The sequence below is a fragment of the Rhinatrema bivittatum genome, chromosome 18 (assembly GCF_901001135.1).
Source record: "Rhinatrema bivittatum chromosome 18, aRhiBiv1.1, whole genome shotgun sequence".
Classification (NCBI taxonomy): domain Eukaryota; kingdom Metazoa; phylum Chordata; class Amphibia; order Gymnophiona; family Rhinatrematidae; genus Rhinatrema; species Rhinatrema bivittatum.
Window position 1 is genome coordinate 16,461,045 of NC_042632.1, and position 7,538 is coordinate 16,468,582.

A 7,538-nucleotide genomic window follows, 5' to 3' on the forward strand; every position below is an offset into this window, starting at 1 on the left:
TCCACACTCTCAAAGTCTTGTAAGTCACACCCGTATGTGTGGTGCTAAAAAAGGAGAATGTGCGTGTGATGGAGAGCAGATGGCCAGAGAATACAATGCAGGGCTGTTTGTCATCTTGTCTCTGTGGCGCAATAGGTTAGTGCATTCGGCTGTTAACCGAAAGGTTGGTGGTTCAAACCCACCCAGGGACGGCTGTGAGCTTGCTTTCCAAGCTCAGAACAAGGAGTGTGTTTTTATCTTTGCTTACATTAATGCACCAGCACTGATAGAAGAGGAGAGTCCGGGCCTCTAGGATTCTGTGGTAGGTTTCTGAAAATGGTGTTGGCTTCAGTAGTGTAAAAGAACCCTGTGTGTCAGTCACCCTTTGGGAAGGTGAAAATTGTTGGGTGGAGGAAGGAAAAGAGTAGCCTTTTTGCTACAAAGACGCGATAATCCACACCATTACAACATTTTAAGCAGTATCAAACACCCTAGTGATTCTGCAACATTTATTATCCCTGATTCGGTGGTAGCGTGTGAGAAAAGGTAGTGAAAAACCATAACTGAACAATAAATCCACTAAAAATGCAGGCTGTCCTGTCCATATTCAGTCAGCATTAAAAGGCAGTGTCCCTATACTATTCGTCTGTCAAACGATGCTTCATTTGGACTCCTATTGATTCTTAATCTACCTCCTTTCAGGCCTTTCTTTGTCATGAAAGACAATATGTGGTAGCACTTCATTAGGATGACGTGGATTGCCCTGAAAATACTGTTTGTATCTGTGGAGAAAGTATTGGTGTTTCATCTACACTCTTCTATTCTCTCTCAAGGAAAAACAGTGGCCAGATGAGTGAACGGAGGAGAGAGAGGAAGCTTTGTGTGATAGGAAACCCATTTTGAAGCATGTTTCGTATTCCCTGGCTTACATAAAGCTAGAGAATTTTGCTCTAGTTCCTCTAGGTGTTTGCCTTAGAAGGTGTGTGGGTTTCTTAGTTATGCAAATTGAGGCATCTTTTAAAGTATGGTACAAATAATCAGACAACAGGCAAACACTAAAGGGATTAAACTACCCCTTAATCTCCATCATGTTGCTGTTTTGCGATTCCAATTCTATGTCAGAAGCTATATTTAGGCCTTGCTGCTCCCTTCAAAACTGGTAGTATCTCTAATGAGGAGAAAGAAATAGGTCACTATGGGGGTTGAACCCATGACCTTGGCGTTATTAGCACCATACTCTAACCAGCTGAGCTAACTGACCACTTAGGGAAGAAGGTTAGGAGCATTCAACTCGTGCAAGCATAATGATGCAACCTGAGTTTTCATGAGTAAGCAGAAAGGCGCAGACTCATAGCAAAAGTATGTCCACTCATCCTGCTATCGCTCTTTCCTGGACAATACGTAGCTGAGCGTGGTGAGCATTCCACACTCTCAAAGTCTTGTAAGTCACACCCGTATGTGTGGTGCTAAAAAAGGAGAATGTGCGTGTGATGGAGAGCAGATGGCCAGAGAATACAATGCAGGGTTGTTTGTCATCTTGTCTCTGTGGCGCAATAGGTTAGCGCATTCGGCTGTTAACTGAAAAGTTGGTGGTTCAAACCCACCCAGGGACGGGCTGTGAGCTTGCTTTCCAAGCTCAGAACAAGGAGTGTGTTTTTCTCTTTGCTTACATTAATGCACCAGCACTGATACAAGAGGAGAGTCCGGGCCTCTAGGATTCTGTGGTAGGTTTCTGAAAATGGTGTTGGCTTCAGTAGTGTAAAAGAACCCTGTGTGTCAGTCACCCTTTGGGAAGGTGAAAATTGTTGGGTGGAGGAAGGAAAACAGTGGCCTTTTTGCTACAAAGACGCGATAATCCACACCATTACAACTTTTTAAGCAGTATCAAACACCCTAGTGATTCTGCAACATTTATTATCCCTGATTCGGTGGTAGCGTGTGAGAAAAGGTAGTGAAAAACCATAACTTAACAATAAATTCACTAAAAATGCAGGCTGTCCTGTCCATATTCAGTCAGCATTAAAAGGCAGTGTCCCTATACTATTCGTCTGTCAAACGATGCTTCATTTGGACTCCTATTGATTCTTAATCTACCTCCTTTCAGGCCTTTCTTTGTCATGAAAGACAATATGTGGTAGCACTTCATTAGGATGACGTGGATTGCCCTGAAAATACTGTTTGTATCTGTGGAGAAAGTATTGGTGTTTCATCTACTTCCTTCTATTCTCTCTCAAGGAAAAACTGTGGCCAGATGAGTGCACGGAGGAGAGAGAGGAAGCTTTGTGTGATAGGAAACCCATTTTGAAGCATGTTTCGTATTCCCTGGCTTACATAAAGCTAGAGAATTTTGCTCTAGTTCCTCTAGGTGTTTGCCTTAGAAGGTGTGTGGGTTTCTTAGTTATGCAAATTGAGGCATCTTTTAAAGTATGGTACAAATAATCAGACAACAGGCAAACACTAAAGGGATTAAACTACCCCTTAATCTCCATCATGTTGTTGTTTTGCGATTCCAATTCTGTGTCAGAAGCTATATTTAGGCCTTGCTGCTCCCTTCAAAACTGGTAGTATCTCTAATGAGGAGAAAGAAATTGGTCAGTATGGGGGTTGAACCCATGACCTTGGCGTTATTAGCACCATACTCTAACCAGCTGAGCTAACTGACCACTTAGGGAAGAAGGTTAGGAGCATTCAACTCGTGCAAGCATAATGATGCAATCTGAGTTTTCATAAGTAAGCAGAAAGGCGCAGACTCATAGCAAAAGTATGTCCACTCATCCTGCGATCGCTCTTTCCTGGACAATACGTAGCTGAGCGTGGTGAGCATTCCACACTCTCAAAGTCTTGTAAGTCACACCCGTATGTGTGGTGCTAAAAAAGGAGAATGTGCGTGTGATGGAGAGCAGATGGCCAGAGAATACAATGCAGGGCTGTTTGTCATCTTGTCTCTGTGGTGCAATAGGTTAGCGCATTCAGCTGTTAACCGAAAGGTTGGTGGTTCAAACCCACCCAGGGACGTGCTGTGAGCTTGCTTTCCAAGCTCAGAACAAGGAGAGTGTTTTTCTCTTTGCTTACATTAATGCACCAGCACTGATAGAAGAGGAGAGTCCGGGCATCTAGGATTCTGTGGTAGGTTTCTGAAAATGGTGTTGGCTTCAGTAGTGTAAAACAACCCTGTGTGTCAGTCACCCTTTGGGAAGGTGAAAATTGTTGGGTGGAGGAAGGAAAACAGTGGCCTTTTTGCTACAAAGACGCGATAATCCACACCATTACAACTTTTTAAGCAGTATCAAACACCCTAGTGATTCTGCAACATTTATTATCCCTGATTCGGTGGTAGCGTGTGAGAAAAGGTAGTGAAAAACCATAACTTAACAATAAATTCACTAAAAATGCAGGCTGTCCTGTCCATATTCAGTCAGCATTAAAAGGCAGTGTCCCTATACTATTCGTCTGTCAAACGATGCTTCATTTGGACTCCTATTGATTCTTAATCTACCTCCTTTCAGGCCTTTCTTTGTCATGAAAGACAATATGTGGTAGCACTTCATTAGGATGACGTGGATTGCCCTGAAAATACTGTTTGTATCTGTGGAGAAAGTATTGGTGTTTCATCTACTTCCTTCTATTCTCTCTCAAGGAAAAACAGTGGCCAGATGAGTGCACGGAGGAGAGAGAGGAAGCTTTGTGTGATAGGAAACCCATTTTGAAGCATGTTTCGTATTCTCTGGCTTACATAAAGCTAGAGAATTTTGCTCTAGTTCCTCTAGGTGTTTGCCTTAGAAGGTGTGTGGGTTTCTTAGTTATGCAAATTGAGGCATCTTTTAAAGTATGGTACAAATAATCAGACAACAGGCAAACACTAAAGGGATTAAACTACCCCTTAATCTCCATCATGTTGTTGTTTTGCGATTCCAATTCTGTGTCAGAAGCTATATTTAGGCCTTGCTGCTCCCTTCAAAACTGGTAGTATCTCTAATGAGGAGAAAGAAATTGGTCAGTATGGGGGTTGAACCCATGACCTTGGTGTTATTAGCACCATACTCTAACCAGCTGAGCTAACTGACCACTTAGTGAAGAAGGTTAGGAGCATTCAACTCGTGCAAGCATAATGATGCAACCTGAGTTTTCATGAGTAAGCAGAAAGGCGCAGACTCATAGCAAAAGTATGTCCACTCATCCTGCTATCGCTCTTTCCTGGACAATACGTAGCTGAGCGTGGTGAGCATTCCACACTCTCAAAGTCTTGTAAGTCACACCCGTATGTGTGGTGCTAAAAAAGGAGAATGTGCGTGTGATGGAGAGCAGATGGCCAGAGAATACAATGCAGGGCTGTTTGTCATCTTGTCTCTGTGGCGCAATAGGTTAGTGCATTCGGCTGTTAACTGAAAGGTTGGTGGTTCAAACCCACCCAGGGACGGCTGTGAGCTTGCTTTCCAAGCTCAGAACAAGGAGTGTGTTTTTATCTTTGCTTACATTAATGCACCAGCACTGATAGAAGAGGAGAGTCCGGGCCTCTAGGATTCTGTGGTAGGTTTCTGAAAATGGTGTTGGCTTCAGTAGTGTAAAAGAACCCTGTGTGTCAGTCACCCTTTGGGAAGGTGAAAATTGTTGGGTGGAGGAAGGAAAACAGTGGCCTTTTTGCTACAAAGACGCGATAATCCACACCATTACAACTTTTTAAGCAGTATCAAACACCCTAGTGATTCTGCAACATTTATTATCCCTGATTCGGTGGTAGCGTGTGAGAAAAGGTAGTGAAAAACCATAACTTAACAATAAATTCACTAAAAATGCAGGCTGTCCTGTCCATATTCAGTCAGCATTAAAAGGCAGTGTCCCTATACTATTCGTCTGTCAAACGATGCTTCATTTGGACTCCTATTGATTCTTAATCTACCTCCTTTCAGGCCTTTCTTTGTCATGAAAGACAATATGTGGTAGCACTTCATTAGGATGACGTGGATTGCCCTGAAATTACTGTTTGTATCTGCGGAGAAAGTATTGGTGTTTCATCTACTTCCTTCCATTCTCTCTCAAGGAAAAACAGTGGCCAGATGAGTGCACGGAGGAGAGAGAGGAAGCTTTGTGTGATAGGAAACCCATTTTGAAGCATGTTTCGTATTCCCTGGCTTACATAAAGCTAGAGAATTTTGCTCTAGTTCCTCTAGGTGTTTGCCTTAGAAGGTGTGTGGGTTTCTTAGTTATGCAAATTGAGGCATCTTTTAAAGTATGGTACAAATAATCAGACAACAGGCAAACACTAAAGGGATTAAACTACCCCTTAATCTCCATCATGTTGTTGTTTTGCGATTCCAATTCTGTGTCAGAAGCTATATTTAGGCCTTGCTGCTCCCTTCAAAACTGGTAGTATCTCTAATGAGGAGAAAGAAATTGGTTAGTATGGGGGTTGAACCCATGACCTTGGCGTTATTAGCACCATACTCTAACCAGCTGAGCTAACTGACCACTTAGGGAAGAAGGTTAGGAGCATTCAACTCGTGCAAGCATAATGATGCAACCTGAGTTTTCATGAGTAAGCAGAAAGGCGCAGACTCATAGCAAAAGTATGTCCACTCATCCTGCTATCGCTCTTTCCTGGACAATACGTAGCTGAGCGTGGTGAGCATTCCACACTCTCAAAGTCTTGTAAGTCACACCCGTATGTGTGGTGCTAAAAAAGGAGAATGTGCGTGTGATGGAGAGCAGATGGCCAAAGAATACAATGCAGGGCTGTTTGTCATCTTGTCTCTGTGGCGCAATAGGTTAGCGCATTCGGCTGTTAACCGAAAGGTTGGTGGTTCAAACCCACCCAGGGATGGGCTGTGAGCTTGCTTTCCAAGCTCAGAACAAGGAGTGTGTTTTTCTCTTTGCTTACATTAATGCACCAGCACTGATAGAAGAGGAGAGTCCGGGCCTCTAGGATTCTGTGGTAGGTTTCTGAAAATGGTGTTGGCTTCAGTAGTGTAAAAGAACCCTGTGTGTCAGTCACCCTTTGGGAAGGTGAAAATTGTTGGGTGGAGGAAGGAAAACAGTGGCCTTTTTGCTACAAAGACGCGATAATCCACACCATTACAACTTTTTAAGCAGTATCAAACACCCTAGTGATTCTGCAACATTTATTATCCCTGATTCGGTGGTAGCGTGTGAGAAAAGGTAGTGAAAAACCATAACTGAACAATAAATCCACTAAAAATGCAGGCTGTCCTGTACATATTCAGTCAGCATTAAAAGGCAGTGTCCCTATACTATTCATCTGTCAAACGATGCTTCATTTGGACTCCTATTGATTCTTAATCTACCTCCTTTCAGGCCTTTCTTTGTCATGAAAGACAATATGTGGTAGCACTTCATTAGGATGACGTGGATTGCCCTGAAAATACTGTTTGTATCTGCGGAGAAAGTATTGGTGTTTCATCTACTTCCTTCCATTCTCTCTCAAGGAAAAACAGTAGCCAGATGAGTGCACGGAGGAGAGAGAGGAAGCTTTGTGTGATAGGAAACCCATTTTGAAGCATGTTTCGTATTCCCTTAGTTATGCAAATTGAGGCATCTTTTAAAGTATGGTACAAAAAATCAGACAAAAGGCAAACACTAAAGGGATTAAACTAACCCTTAATCTCCATCATGTTGTTGTTTTGCTATTCCAATTCTGTGTCAGAAGCTATATTTAGGCCTTGCTGCTCCCTTCAAAACTGGTAGTAACTCTAATGAGGAGAAAGAAATTGGTCAGTATGGGGGTTGAACCCATGACCTTGGTGTTATTAGCACCATACTCTAACCAGCTGAGCTAACTGACCACTTTTGGTAGATGGTTAGGAGTATTCAACTCGTGCAGGCATAATGATGCAACCTGAGTTTTCATGAGTAAGCAGAAAGGCGCAGACTCATATCAAAAGTATGTCCACTCATCCTGCTATCGCTCTTTCCTGGACAATAAATAACTGAGCGTGGTGAGCATTCCACACTCTCAAAGTCTTGTAAGTCACACCCGTATGTGTGGTGCTAAAAAAGGAGAATGTGCGTGTGATGGAGAGCAGATGGCCAGAGAATACAATGCAGGGCTGTTTGTCATCTTGTCCCTATGGCGCAATAGGTTAGCGCATTTGGCTGTTAATCAAAAGGTTGGTGGTTCAAACCCACCCAGGGATGGGCTGTGAGCTTGCTTTCCAAGCTCAGAACAAGGAGTGTGTTTTTCTCTTTGCTTACATTAATGCACCAGCACTGATAGAAGAGGAGAGTCCGGGCCTCTAGGATTCTATGGTAGGTTTCTGAAAATGGTGTTGGCTTCAGTAGTGTAAAAGAACCCTGTGTGTCAGTCACCCTTTGGGAAGGTGAAAGTTGTTGGGTGGAGGAAGGAAAACAGTGGCCTTTTTGCTACAAAGACGCGATAATCCACATCATTACAACTTTTTAAGCAGTATCAAACACCCTAGTGATTCTGCATCATTTATTATCCCTGATTCGGTGGTAGCGTGTGAGAAAAGGTAGTGAAACATGCTTCAAAATGGGTTTCCTATCACACAAAGCTTCCTCTCTCTCCTCCGTGCACTCATCTGGCC

General features: G+C 43.0%; 11 non-coding genes across 11 annotated transcripts; 6 read left to right on the plus strand and 5 right to left on the minus strand.

Annotated features, from left to right (window-relative positions):
* Window positions 1–117: 117 nt before the first annotated feature.
* TRNAN-GUU lies at window positions 118–191 on the plus strand. Its single transcript has one exon. It is a non-coding gene; the product is annotated as a tRNA-Asn (tRNA).
* A 975-nt stretch (window positions 192–1,166) lies between these two features.
* TRNAI-AAU lies at window positions 1,167–1,240 on the minus strand. Its single transcript has one exon. It is a non-coding gene; the product is annotated as a tRNA-Ile (tRNA).
* A 278-nt stretch (window positions 1,241–1,518) lies between these two features.
* On the plus strand, window positions 1,519–1,592 carry TRNAN-GUU. The gene has a single exon. It is a non-coding gene; the product is annotated as a tRNA-Asn (tRNA).
* Window positions 1,593–2,568: 976 nt separating this feature from the next.
* On the minus strand, window positions 2,569–2,642 carry TRNAI-AAU. The gene has a single exon. It is a non-coding gene; the product is annotated as a tRNA-Ile (tRNA).
* A 278-nt stretch (window positions 2,643–2,920) lies between these two features.
* TRNAN-GUU lies at window positions 2,921–2,994 on the plus strand. Its single transcript has one exon. It is a non-coding gene; the product is annotated as a tRNA-Asn (tRNA).
* Window positions 2,995–3,970: 976 nt separating this feature from the next.
* On the minus strand, window positions 3,971–4,044 carry TRNAI-AAU. The gene has a single exon. It is a non-coding gene; the product is annotated as a tRNA-Ile (tRNA).
* Window positions 4,045–4,322: 278 nt separating this feature from the next.
* Window positions 4,323–4,396, plus strand: TRNAN-GUU. Its single transcript has one exon. It is a non-coding gene; the product is annotated as a tRNA-Asn (tRNA).
* A 975-nt stretch (window positions 4,397–5,371) lies between these two features.
* TRNAI-AAU lies at window positions 5,372–5,445 on the minus strand. Its single transcript has one exon. It is a non-coding gene; the product is annotated as a tRNA-Ile (tRNA).
* A 278-nt stretch (window positions 5,446–5,723) lies between these two features.
* Window positions 5,724–5,797, plus strand: TRNAN-GUU. The gene has a single exon. It is a non-coding gene; the product is annotated as a tRNA-Asn (tRNA).
* A 905-nt stretch (window positions 5,798–6,702) lies between these two features.
* Window positions 6,703–6,776, minus strand: TRNAI-AAU. Its single transcript has one exon. It is a non-coding gene; the product is annotated as a tRNA-Ile (tRNA).
* Window positions 6,777–7,054: 278 nt separating this feature from the next.
* TRNAN-GUU lies at window positions 7,055–7,128 on the plus strand. The gene has a single exon. It is a non-coding gene; the product is annotated as a tRNA-Asn (tRNA).
* The last annotated feature ends 410 nt before the right edge of the window (window positions 7,129–7,538 follow it).